Raw genomic sequence first — 14,532 nt, 5'->3', positions numbered from 1 at the left:
GGGAATAAGAAACAGAATCCTTCACAAATTATCTGTTTAACCAAGCATATGGATAAACACTTAACTGGCATAGAGATGGAGCGTAATGGAACGTTCCAATCAGAAGCAAGGAGGTAGAATCAAGGTAGGAGTGGTGAAACCGGCGTAGGGGTCAGGCTATGAAGAGATATGTTTACCATGCTGAGGTCAAATTTATGCTGAGTATATTGGGTATTAATTGAAACAGGAAAGTGAACCATCTGTAACCAGATATGGTTTTAGAAAAATTATACCTATTAGCAGGGGGACATAGTAAATGAAAGAGAACCTGGGAAGTCACTGTAATATCGAAGTAAGAAATGCTGAGAGCCTGAGTTAAGCTTATGGCAGAAGAGAATGTTATTTGGAAAGTAGGCTCTGGAAACATCCTGGATATGGCAAAAGAGGCATAGGAAGTTTCACTCGCGTCTGTGTGAAGAGACCACCAAACAGGCTTTGTGTGAGCAATAAAGCTTTTTAATCACCTGGGTGCAGGCATCTCAGTCCAAAAAGAGAGTCAGCGAAGGGAGATAGAGGTGGGGCCGTTTTATAAGATTTGAGTGGGTAGTGGAAAATTACAGTCAAAGGGGGTTGTTCTCTTGCAGGCAGGGGCGGGGGTCACAAGGTGCTCTGTGGGGGAGCTTTTGAGCCAGGATGAGCCAGGAGAAGAAATTTCACAAGGTAATGTCATCAGTTACTGCAGGGACCAGCCATTTTCACTTCTTTTATGGTGGAATGTCATCAGTTAAGGCAGGAACAGGCCATTTTCACTTCTTTTGTGATTCTTCAGTTACTTCAGGCCATCTGGATGTATACATGCAGGTCACAGGGGATATGATGGCTTAGCTTGGGCTCAGAGGCCTGACAGGAAGGGTTGTGACTTCAAGATTTTTAGCTTTAAGTATATGACAGATTAAACAGTGCATCATCCGCAACCTGTTCCTTCTTTCTCGTTCTCTTCTTTTTTCACGTTTTTAGCTAGCTTCTTATCCTAAAACGTAGTACTGTCAAAGCTGATAGAATTACCTTATGTAAAAATATCTCATGACCTTTCTGATTCTATAGTATTAGATAGCTTGCATAAGTTATTTTTCTTGTATTTTATTTTAATAAACATTCACTTGGCCAGATGCTGGTTTGTCTCATCTTCTAAGGTGTTTTGTATATATTGTGTGATATTTAAAGACCAAGGGTCCCAGACAACCTGACAAGGTAGTGGTTGAGGGTGAGGTGCATTGGAGAAGCCCCTCAAGGTGTCACATTGGGCCACCTGAGATGACAAACCTGCTGCCTGGAGGGGCTTTGGGGCTGCCCATGGGGCTTTCCTTCACCCACTCCTGGCAAAGTACAGCTGTTCAAAAGATATTTTAATTAGCACAATAATCCTAATGTTTTCACACCAATTTACAGCGTAATTGAGAAAGACAAAGCAACTATTGGCAACTGCAAATTAAGTGGCTTCAGAGGTAATCTAAACATAAAGCAGGTCTGGGCAATTTTAGTCTCTCCCTAGGAGGACATAACAGAATTGAAAGATTGGTGCTGGCAAGTGCCAGGACCTGGGGTCAGAAAATAAGCACAAGCAGCACTCCTGAGCAAGGTAAACAGACTGTTTGTGCCTCACCCTCTCTTATCCTCCCGCAGGCTGCTGAAGACTAGCTTTCAAAGTGTATATTTTTAGCAAGACAGCTAAGACATCCCACCTAATTGCAGCTTGCAGGAAAGCACTGTGATCAGAGCTAAGTTATGGATACTTTTAGAGTAGGGCACAGAGGTGCTGGGTAAAGTCCCAAGTTTAATGGCTGAGAATCCTTCAGTGGATCTCTATTTTTTTAACCCCACCAAGCATGTATACTAGAGCCTGTTACAGACTAACCGTGCTCAATTCATTCACCTACATGGGAGTTATGACAAGGGAGAGTCCTGGTACCTGGTACTTCCACATTGTCCAAACAAAAAGTGAAAAATCCGTTTAGCCACAGGCTGTAGAAGTGTAAACAAGAAGAAAAGATTTAGTAGTAGACAATTTCCTACTGGATTTACAGGTGTATATAAACACAATACATATAAATGTATAATAGTAACTTTCATGTTTTAGTCCAAGTTTTTTTTTTATTACTTTGCATGGGATATTAAGTGATTTAAACAGCTGAACTTTTACATTTTTTTCACAGACAAGCATATCTTAAAGTAATTTGCTTAAAATTTTCAAGCAGAAATTTGCAAGCCTTTTACCTTTTAAAATATCCTTGCTTTCTTCTTAGATATACTTATTATTCGGTGGCCCATAAGGAATGATTACATTCGCATGTTATAGTCATGTGTTTTTAAAATACGCCCTGCTATAAATGTAAAAAGTATGGATATAGTTTAACTCTAGGAATACTAATTTGGAATAAAACTGATCTGTGTATTTTTACCATTTAAATATGGATACGGTCTCAGAGCAAGATACTTTAGTGCTCTGTTTTAAGGTTCAAATAAATTAGTAAACTTTTATTTTTTATAACATTTCATTTCTCAAATGCATTTGCCATACATATGGCACAAAATTCAGAAACTATAAAGGAGAATGAGAAGAAAGCAAATAAAATCAAATTGAAATATTTTGACATATTATTGAAGTATATTTAATACTGTATTAATATATGATTTTAATGCTTACATATTTTATGTAAGAATTTGTGGATAGAACGGAGGAAACTGCTTACGCTTCAGCAAAAAGTAACTAATTGAGAAATCTTAAGGTTAGTTAATTTCTTAATTATTAGACATTTTAGTGGAGTTGCATGTCATTTATATATCTTGCTACTTAGGCATTGTAGTAGATTCAGTTATTATCAATAAGTATTGATTCCCTCCTTCCCCCCTACTACATGGGTGGACTGAATTTTCCTGCCTTATGACTTTGGCTTTGGCCATGTGACTTGCTTTGATCAATGAGACATTAAGAGGAAGTAAGGATCAAAGTTTGAAAAGGAAAAGCACTGGCAAAATTGTTTGTTTTCCTGCACTCCTGCTATCCCCATGAGAACAGGACTGGGCTAGACTGGAGGTAAAAGGAACAGATCTGCCTCTAATGAGCTATGTCAGTCAAGCCCAGCCAAGCCTGGACACGTGAGAAAAATTAAGGAAATGTTTCTGGAGGCACTGAATTTGGAGGTAGTTTGTTACACAGCATTATTTTGGCAATAGATAACCAATACAACCACCAATAGGAAATGCAATGAACAGACGGCCTGCGTTTCAGTTCCAGTTCTGTCATACACTAGCTGTATGACCTTTGCACATTTAATCTGTTTGATCCCATATTCACAGCCTGTTCAATTTGCAGCATAAAAACAGTATGTTAGCTGGACGTGGTGACACCCATCTGTAGTCCCAGCTACTTGGGAGGCTGAAGTGCGAGAATCACTTGAGCTTAGGAGTTTGAGGCTGCAGTGAGCTGTGATTGTGCCACTGCAGTCCAGCCTGGGTGATAGGAAAAGACTTTTAAAAAAGGTGACAGAAAGAGAGATTGGGAGAGATTGAAAGAGAGAGAGAGAGAGAGAGGAGGGAATGTTCCAGGAAGGTGGTTTCTCTAAGAGAAAAATAACTTTGGACTAATTGGTAAGCTTAAGAATGTGGAAATTGGGACGTTAGGCTCCTGTACATACCGTTAGGAATGAGGCTGAATCCAGGGGGCTAAGCAGCAACAGCCCACAGGCTCCACTCCCACCTCCAGTGCACCTCACAAGGTAAGACCCACTGGCTTAGAATTCCAGCCAGCTATCAGGAGCACCATTGCACCTCCCTAAGAAGGAGCTCCCAGGGGGAGGGGCAGGCAGCCATCTTTGCAGTCCAGGCACTTTAGCCATTCCAGCCTTCAGGCTTTGGAGAATCGGAGCCAACCCAGGGAGGAAGGGATTCCCCAGCACAGCACAGCTGCTCTACCAAAAAGTGACCAGTCTGTTGCTTTAAGCGAGTGCCTGATCCCTTTCCTCCTCACTGGGCAGGACCTCCCAACCAGGGCCTCTAGCCACCCCCACCCAAGCTCTCTAACTGACAGAGATCTGAATTCCCCCTGGGACAGCACTCCCAGACAGAGGGGTGGGCCACCATCTTTGCTGTTTGGGTGACTTAGCCATTCCAACCTTTAGGCTTTGGAGTGTCTGAGTTAACCTGGGGTGGAAGGGATCCCCCAGCATAGCACAGCTGCTCTACCAAAATGTAGCCAGACTGCTGCTTTAAGCAGGTGCCCAATCCCAGTCCTCCTTACTGGGTGGGACCTCCCAACCAGGGTCTCCAGACACTTCCTACAGGTGCCTTTGGGCTGGCAACAGGTTCATACCTTCCTGGGACAAAACTCCCAGAGGGAGGGACAGGCTGCCTTCTTTGTTGTTTTTTAGACTTCACAGGTGACACCTCTGGGTTCTGGAAAATCCAACGTGACCAGAGACTGGAGTGGGCCCCAAGCATACCGCAGCAGCCGTACAGAAAAGTGGTCAGCTGTTATGTGGGTACCTGTTCCCATATCTCCTCACCAGGCAGGTCCTCTAGGCCTGGGCCTCCACACCACCTACCAGAGCTATTGAGCCAGCACCAACTCAGGAACTCCCTGGACAGAGCATCCAAGGGCAACTGAAAGCTTCTTGGCCCCTGCCTCTGCAGAGGAACTGCCCTTGCCACCTTTGGACTAAAAAAGGCGCAAAGGCCCTTAGTGTCTTATCCACACCTCCAACATTCTGCAGTCAACCCAAAGAGAGGAGGCCAGTTCATCTCCCATGGGTGCCACAACCCCTACCACCCATGGCTCATCACCAGACAGGGAAACCCTGGCTTGGGTCCATAGCACAAACCCTCCATCCTGGACTGACTGCACTGAGTGATTGATGACCTGCATCTCTCTGGAGTAGGGCCCCCAGGAGTCAAGGAAATGACCCTTGGCCACAGCCACTACTAAGGTCCCTTGCTTTGCTGCCTCTAAGCTGGGGAAGGAACATAAACACTACGATTGCCCTAGAGCTGCAGTGGGCAGCTCAGGAGTGCCAAGTCATGAACTAGAGCCAGCACTCAATGGGGAGAGGAATCCACACTTTCAGAGCACTGAGGGGTAACACAGCTGCAACTGTGAGGAAATATAGGGGAGCCACACAACAGAGCAAGAATCTACCAACTGACCAATAGGCCTAAGTGTCACCTGCTGGATCATACCCCAAAGCTTCCACACCAAAAATACCTTACTAACATACCCACCTCTGAAACCAGAGACAAGAAGTCAGCTTCAAATAAAGACCCTACATAAAGCCTCAGCCCAGTGAAAACATCCAGAAGTCTATTGACTGTACTCAATCTACACTGCAGTTAAATGAACACTCACACACAGAGAAAGAATCAATGCCAGAACTCAGATAACTCAAATGGCCAGAGTGTCGTATGTCCTCCAAATGACCACACCACTTCTCCAGCAAGAGTTCTTAACCAGGCCAAATTGGCTGGAATGGCAGAAATAGAATTTAGAATATGGACAGGAACAAAAATCATCGAGATTCAGGAGGAGGATGGCAAAACCCAATCCAAGGAAAATAAAAATCACAATAAAGCAATGCAGGAGCTGAAAGACAAAATAGCCTGTATAAAAAAGAATCTAATGTATCTACAGAGCTGAATAACAGAATGCAAGAATTTCACAATGCAATCACAAGTATTAATGGCAGAATAAACCAAGCTGAGGACAGAATCTCAGAACTTGAAGACTGGTTCTCTGAAATAAGACAGTCAGACAAAAATAAAGAAAAAATGTTAAAAAGGAATGAAAAAAAACCTCCAAGAAGTATAGGATCATGTAAAGAGGCCAAATCTACTAATCAATGGCATCCCTGAAAGGGAAAGGAGGAAAGGAAACAACTTGGAAAGTATATTTCAGAATATAGCCCATGACAACTTCCCCAACCTTGCTAGATAGGCCAACAGTCAAATTCAGGAAATACAGAGAAATCCTGCAAGATTCTACACAAGAAGATTATCCCCAAGACATGTAATTGTCAGATTTTCCAAGGTCAAAATGAAAGAATGTTAAAGGCAGCTACAGAAAGAAAGGGCAGATCACCTACAAAGGAATCCCCATCAGGCTAACAGTGAAACTCTCAGCTGAAACCCTATAAGGTAGAAGAGATTGGGGCCCCATATTATTGGCCCCAAAGCTCCTTTAGCTGATAAAGAACTTCATCAAAGTTGCAGGATACAAAACCAATGTACAAAAATCACTAGAATTCCTATACACCAACAACAACCAAACTGAGAGCCAAATCAGAAAGGCAATCCCATTCAGAATTGCCACAAGAAAAATTAGATGCCCAGGAATACAGCTAACCAGGGAGGTGAAAGATCTCTGCAATGAGAATTACAAACATTATATTCAACAGTCTTAAAAAAAATCTTCAACCAAGAATTTCATATCCAGCCAAACTAAGCTTCCTAAGTGAAGGAGATATAAGATCCTTTGCAGATAAGCAAATGTTGAGGGATTTCATTACCACCAGACCTGCCTTACCAGAGATCTTGAAAGGGGCACTAAATATAGAAAGGAAAGGCTGCTACCAATACAAAAACACACTTAAACACACAGACCACTATCACTGTAAAGCAACCACACAAACAAGCCAACATATAACCAGCTAACAGCACAATGACAGGATCAAATCCATACATATCAATACTAAACTTGAATGTAAATGGACTAAATGACCCACTTAAGGGACAGAGTGGCAAGCTGGATGAAAAAGCAAGATCCAATGGTCTTCAAGAAACCCGTCTCACATATAGTGATGTTCACAGGCTCAAAATAAAGGGATGGATAAAAATGGAAAACAAAAAATCAAGTATTACAATCCTAATTTTAAACAAAACAGATTTCAAACCAACAAAGATCAAAAAAGACAAGGAACATTTTTTTCTCTTTGATCTCTGCAATGAGAATTACAGAACACTGCTCAAAGAAATAAGAGAAGACAAAAACAAATGGAAAAACATCCTATGCTCATGAATAGGAAGAATCAATATCATTAAAATGGCTATACTGTCCAAAGCAATTTACAGATTCAATGCTATTTCTATCAGACTACCAATGACATTCTTCACACCACTAGAAAAAATTATTTTAAAATTTTTATGGAGTGAAGAAAGAGCCCCAATAGCCAAAGCAATCCTAAACAAAAAGAGCAAAGCTGGAAAAATCATGTTACCTGACTGCAAACTATACTACAAGGCTACAGTGACCAAAACAGCATGGTACTGGTACAAAAACAGACACATAGACCAATGAAACAGAATAGAGAGCACAGAAATGAGGCCACACATCTACAACCATCTGATCTTTGATAAAGCTGACAAAAAAAGCAATGGAGAAAGGATTCCCTATTCAATAAATGGTATTGGGATAACTAGCGAGCCATACGCAGAAGACTAAAGCTAGACCCCTTCCTTACACTACATACAAAAATTGACTCCAGATAGATTAAAGACCCAAAAGTAAAACCCCAAACTATAAAAACCCTAGAAGATGTATGTGAAAGCCTGGATGTCCAGGTAGAAGCCTGCTACAGAGGCAGAGCCCTCATGGAGAACCTCTACTACAGGAGTATGAAGGTGAAATGTGGGTTTGGAGCCCTCACACAGAGTCCCCACTGAAGCACTGCCTAGTGGAGCTGTGAGAAGGCCACAGTCCTCCAGACCCCAGAATGGTAGATACACTGACAGCCTGTACCATGAACCTGGAAAAGCCACAGGCACTAGCACTTGAGAGCAGCTGTGGAAGCTGTACCCTGAAAAACTTCAGGGACAGAGCTGCCCAAGGCATTGGGAGCTCATCCCTTGCACCGGTGTGCCCTGGATGTGAGACACAGAGTCAAAAGAGATTATTTTGGAGATTTAAAATTTAATGACTGCACTGCTGGCTTTCAGACCTGCATGGGGACTACAACCCCTTTGTTTGGACTGATTTCTCTCTTTTGGAATGAGAGTCTTTACTCAATGCCTGTACCTCCATTGTATCTTGCAAGTAACTAACTTGTTTTTTATTTTACATGCTCATAGGTGGAAGGGACTTTCCTTTTCTCAGATGAGAATTTTGATTGTAGAATTTTGAGTTAATGCTAAAATTAGTTCAGACTTTGAGGGACTGTTGAGAAGGAATGACTGCATTTTGCAATGTGAGAAGGACATGAGATTCGGGAGGGGCCAGAGGTGGAATGACATGGTTTGGATTTCTATCCCCACCTAAATCTCATGTCGAATTGTAATCCCCAGTATTGGAGGTGGGTCCTGGTGGGAGGTGACTGAATCATGGGGATGGATTTCCTCTTTGGTGCTATTCTCATGACAGTAAGTGATCACAAGATTTGGTTGTTAAAAGTGTGTAGCGCCTCCTCTCTCCTCCTCTTCTTTCTGCCCTGGCCATGTAAAATGTGCCTGCTTCCCCATCACCTTCTGTCATGATTGTAAATTATCTGAGGCCTCCCCAGTCATGTTTCCAGTACAGTCTGGGTAACCATGAGCCAATTAAACCTCTTTTCTTTATATATTATGCATTCTCAGGTATTTCTTTATAGCAGTGCAAAAACTGACTAATATTGTACCAATCAGGTAGTTTTTCAACCCACGCCCCTCTCCCTCCCTTCTCTAGTAGTCCACAATGCTCATCGTTCCCACGTTTATGTCCATGTGTGCTCAATATTTAGCTCCCACTTACAAGTGAGAGCATACAGTATTTGGCTTTCCATTCCTGCATTAATTCACTTAGGATTATGGCCCCAGCTGCATCCATGTTACTGCAAAGGACATGATAGCATTCTTTTTATGGCTGCATCATATTTCATGGTGTATATGTACCACATTTTCTTTACCCAATACACCAAGTATGGGAACCCAGGTTGATTTTATGTTTTCACTATTGTGAATAGCATGGTAATGAGCACATGAGTGCATGTCTATTTGGTAGAATTATTTATTTTCCTTTGGATATATATCCAATAATGGAATTGCTGGGTTGAATAGTAGCTCTGTTTTTAGTTCTTTGAGAAATCTCCAAACTGTTTTCCACAGTAGCTAGTTTATATTCTCACCAACAGTGTATAAGCATTCCCTTTTCTCCACAGCTTCACCAACATCTGGTTTTATTTTTTACTTTTTAATAATAGTCATTCTGCCTGGTGTGTGATGATGTCTCATTGTGGTTTGGATTTGCAATTCTTTGATGATTAGTGTTGATGCGAATTTTTTCGTATGTTTGTTGGCCAGTCGCATGTGTTCTTTTGAGAACTGCCTGTACATGTCCTTTGCCCATTTTTTAATGTGTTTGTTTTTTGCTTGTTGATTTAATTTCCTTATAGATTCTGCATATCAGACCTTTTTAGGGTGCATGGTTTACAAATATTTTCTACCATTCTATAGGTTGTCTGTTTCCTCTGTTAATAGTTTGTTTTGCTGTGCAGAAGCTCTTTAGTGTAATTAGGTCCCACTTGTTCATTTGTGGTTCTGTTGCAGTTGCTTTTGGAGACTCAGTTAAAAATTTATACCTGATTATCACCTACACCTAAGAAACCATCAGGATAAATCTTACTGTCCCCTAGATTCCTATATTCCTTGGTGACTCACAAGAAATCCAAGTTTCTAGGTCTTCCCTTATCTCCTGGATTCTTATCCTCATAAAGCTAGTCTGACTTCACCTTCTACCCATCCCTAACCTCCCAAGCCCTTTCACTGTACCCTTTGGAAGCCATAATTTGTCATCAGTAAAACTTCACAGATTCTCAAACTCTTCTTTGAATATTCTATGCCCCTTCTTGCTCCACTGAACTTGACTTTCCTCTAAAAACACAGCCTCCCCTGCAGCCATCTCAGGATGTGGCAGTTTTTCTGCAGCATTTCATGTGCCTCTTGGCTGAAAGTGTGATAATAACCTCCCAGCCCTTTGTTCATATTTCCAAACCTTTGTTTCTTTTTCTTACCCATTTTATCAGCAACCTTGATGATTATGCCATCAGAGCAGCTTCCCATTCCCTCCTCTTGCTGTAGACATCTGCTGTCTTGCCAGGTTCCCCATCACCACCGTGAATGCTACTCAAGTCGCAAATCCTAGTGGTTATAACAGCCCCATAACTAATACAACCAAGATTCTCACCTCTCTGTCTTTTGGCCTTTTAATGTCAGTAATCCTGTCCTCTTGCTAACATGATTACATCTTAGACCAGCTAGTCTCTCCCAAACTAATTTTCATCATCCCCTCTCTCTAGTTACCACCTCTTTTCTTCTTTTTTTCTTTAACTACTAATAATTGATCATTTATTATTGGGGCCTAAAAAATAAAAATGGGTTTTCAAAAACAGACTTTTATATATGGATATGCTCATATGTGGGGCCAGCTACATGGGTCTATGGCCTCTGCAGCAATCACAGTCCCATGTTTACACAGTCTCTATGCTTCATTTAATGCTCAGTTGTTACTGTCTTGAAATTATTTTATTTCATTTCTTTTTCTTTTTAGATATGGGGTCTCACTATGTTGCTCCGGCTAGAATGCAATGGCTATTCACAAGCATAATCACAACACACTACAGACTCAAACTCCTGGCCTCAAGTAATCCTTCTGCCTCAGCCTCCTAAGTAACTGAGATCACAGGCATACTCCAACATGCCCAGCTCTTGAAATTCCTAATAATGTTTGAATGAGTGGCCCTAAATTTTTCTTTTGCACTAAGCCCCACAAATTAGGTGACTGGTCCTGATACATGTGAGCATGAGAGGTATCACCTCTTATTTTTGCACCTCACTCCTCCAACCTAATTCTTGTCCTCACTCCATTCTACTCAGCTTGGATGACACGATCCATCATCATAATTAGTGCCTTGTATACATTCCCTCACCACTCTTATTTGTCTCTCCCTCTTGTTATACATCATTTCCAAAATTTCAAACGTGGAGAAATCCACTGTCTGCTTATTTCATGCCTTCATTCGAGCAGCTAATGAGAGATATAATGGAGCTAAGAGGCCTTATATTAAGTTTAAAACCAGACTGGGCCTCAACGCTGACAGGCAATACAAATAATTTTCCCTAGTCAAGTAGTTCTCTTACTATTTCACAGTTTCTCTTTTTCCCTCAGATTTCTGATACTGCTAGCCCCTTCTCACATCAAATGAAGACCTACTTCTTATGCACTGAGAAAATAGAAGCAATTAGATGCTTATAGTAAATAGAAGAATGACAGTAGAAGACGTCTCATCTACCTACCACCAAACTTTCAACCTCACTGCATCATGAATACAAATTCATGTATTCTGGCTTTTCTCCTATTTAAAGAGTAAACATCAGGGTTCCAATATAAGCCCAACCTCTCCTTGCACACTGCATCCAATCACTTCTTACATACTAAAGGATTTTGTACCTACATTAATCTCACTACTGCCTGCATCATCAAATTTCCTTCTCCATTGGATCATTCTTATCAGCCAACAAATGTACTTTAATAGCTTCCTCCCTTCTAAAACACACACACACACACACACACACACACACACACACACACACACAAAACAAAACTTCCCTGCCTTCACAAATCTCCTACAGCTTTTGTTTCTCTGCTAGCCTTCATAGCAAAACTCTCTGAAAAAGATTCCCACATATGCAGTCTTTACTTCCTCATTGCTCTTTTTCTCTTGAAGAAAAGTTTTGTCTCTACCACTCAAGGAAATTTTTCTTTTCACTGCCACAAATGACCTCCAGTTGCCAAATCAGTGGTCAATCAGTCTCATCTTCCCTGACCCTGCAACAGGGCCAGCAGCGGCACTCAGCACTGTGCTCTCCTGTTCCTCCTTTTTGCAGATTTGCAACAGTTTGTACTTGACTGCAACTTTCTTTCCAATGTGTCCTAGAAGATCTTCCAGGTTTTTTTTTTTTTTCTTTTTAAAGCACACATATTACTCCTTTACTAAAACTTTGGCAATAACGCCTTCTTTTTTTTTTTTTTTTTTTTTTTTTTTTGTTCACTTAAAAATTTCTTACCAAGTCCTACAAGATCAGTCTGGGCTGTATGTCTTCTGTTGTCTCCGTGCAAAGTAATGATATAGGAGTTAAGAAGAAATCACTTAGGCAGAAGCAAGTGTATGGGGGTCCTCGGTAAGGCTTTTCTTTTTAATGAAAAGCAGCCCCAAATCATTTTCTAACAAAGAGCAGCCTACAAGCTGGGAGCTTTCAGGGACAAATGCCGAGAGGAACTATGGACTAGACTTTCCAAGATGGCGGCTCCTCCGTTTCTTCCCTGCCAGCCACGTGTACTATACAAAGCAGACAAGGTGGCACCGATCAACTGGAAAGCCCATTTGCATAATAAGATTAGGGTGGGGCAACCAGCCTTCCCTGAGCACTGTGTAAATGTCATACCTGATAGAACCAATCTGTGAGCCCTACATAAATCAGACACCGCCTCTTCAAAGTGGGCTATAAAATTCGGTGCATTCGCCACCGGCCGGTCCTTTCCACTCGGAGACCCCTTCCTCTATAGAGAGAACTATTTCTCTTTCTCTTTTCTTCTACCTATTAAACCTCTGCCCCTAAACTCCTCATGTGTGTCCGTGTCCTGAAGTTTCCTAGCACACGACAATGAACCCCAGGGTACATACCCCGGACAAGGTAGCCACTTCGGCAACTTTTCTCCCACTTCATCCAGCTTGCCTGCCCCTCCCCACTATGGCATAACTCACAGCACCCCTCCCCTACCCTCTTTGTTTATACTGATATTATGAAACACCGCATTGTATTGTGGTTAACATATATTGTGTGTGACTATTTGATGGATAGATTCATATTTGTTTCTCTAGGAGATAGTGAACATGTCCCCAAATGGGAACAACATCATCATTATTGCATTTTGCATCTCACAATTTCATCATCTAATGCTAGCGATTGGGCTTTTCTGTGGGAGGAGTTTCTGGCTTGTAACTTCTACTTATGTCTGGAAAGTCCCATTTCCCCTTAGAGTTCTCTGCTCACTGTTGCCATCCACATGTTAGTTTCAGAGTCAGGGCATATAGTTCTCCCTTTAGATATTCTGGTTCAGTATGCACCATCGTCTCTTCCCTTTGATACCCCTTAACACAAGTGAAATGAGGCCAGGATATTTAAATAAGACTTTGCCAGGGAGTAACAAAAGGGAAATTAATCCACGAAGTAACTTGAAACTATTTAATTTGAAATACAGGATACCACATGCTCTTTGAGCTCAAGGCTTTATTTCCATGTAAAGGGGCTGACTGGTAGCCCACATTCAAGAACTAAAGTCTAAATCTTTGCTTCCCTAAAAGGCTAGCCTAGAGAGGAAAAGGCCAAGTGTGGGGGCCAGAAATTCCTTCTCCAGCCTGTCCAAGGCCAGTCTTTCCAGTCCCAGTTTCCTGCGTAAACCCTGTTCCCTTTAGGGATTAACATTAACCATGTTTATCCCTTTCAAGGGAGATTCCATCCCCTAAGCACCGGAGTGTGGCTTTACACTCTCCTTTCATCAGGGCATCCAGATTGGAAAAGAGGTAAATTCATATAATAATTTAAAAACAGATTATGGAGTGAAATCCTGGATTCAAATCTTTACTCTGCCAAGTAACAACTATGTGATTTGGGGCAAGTTACTAAATCTCTCTGTGTGTTAGTGTCCTCTTTTGTAAAATAGCAATAATAGAACTTACCTCGGATGGGGTCCTGGTGAGGATGAAGTGAGATAATAGACATCAAACACTCGAAACAGTGCTTGAGGCATAGCAAGGACTCATCATTCTAACTAGCTGTAATGCAGAGATGCAGCTGCCATCCACTCAAAGGACGCACACAGGTGATCAGGAGCTCTGTTCTCTTGCAAGAATACTGAGCATGAAAGACAGAGTCAGAATATATCTGTTAACTTGAGAAGGAAAATGAAGGCAGAGCATTGCAGAACCTTGAAGGACAGATGAGGTGATCCCCACACTGCTCTGCAAACATGCATCTGGCAATGATGGCTCCCAGTTCTTTCATCCCCATCCCCTTGTCTCATTCCCACTTAAAATGGAAAGCTAAGGACCTTCCCTGCTTTACCAGGATCTTTTGAAGTGCAGATTTTACTCTAATCTTTAGTGGAGCTGTAGGGCTTCAGTCATTCATCTGCTCCCTTTATTATGCTACAGCATTTCTGATCAAACAGAATTTGAGAAGACAGAATCTGTCCTGTCAAACAGTAAACAAAGAAACTCTCATAATAGCCCAGTGTTGTCACATGGCCTCCAGCCTTAGGTGTCCTGGAATGCTCCAGATCTGTAGAAAGGCACTAAACCATCTTGAATGTAGAAAAGGGACAATGTAGGACAAATTTGTTAAATATATCTTTGCCTTATAGAGTCATGATTATACTGATGATTAAGGTTTTTTTTAAATGCTTTCATAGTATAGCCTGGGAGAGAGACCAGCAAACTTTCTGTAAAGGGCCAAATGGTAAATATTTTAGGCTCTGGGAGC

At 41.6% G+C, this 14,532-nt stretch overlaps 1 long non-coding RNA gene across 1 annotated transcript; it reads right to left on the bottom strand.

Moving 5' to 3' along the window:
• Positions 1–366: 366 nt before the first annotated feature.
• Positions 367–14,212, bottom strand: LOC100981188 (uncharacterized). The gene is made up of 3 exons (XR_008626043.2): positions 14,116–14,212; positions 13,731–13,905; positions 367–2,001 (listed from the first exon to the last, which is right to left on the bottom strand). It is a non-coding gene; the product is annotated as an uncharacterized LOC100981188 (long non-coding RNA).
• Positions 14,213–14,532: the final 320 nt, after the last annotated feature.

Source organism: Pan paniscus, chromosome 6 (assembly GCF_029289425.2).
Source record: "Pan paniscus chromosome 6, NHGRI_mPanPan1-v2.0_pri, whole genome shotgun sequence".
Lineage (NCBI taxonomy): Eukaryota > Metazoa > Chordata > Mammalia > Primates > Hominidae > Pan > Pan paniscus.
This window is presented reverse-complemented; position numbering and strand designations above follow the sequence as displayed.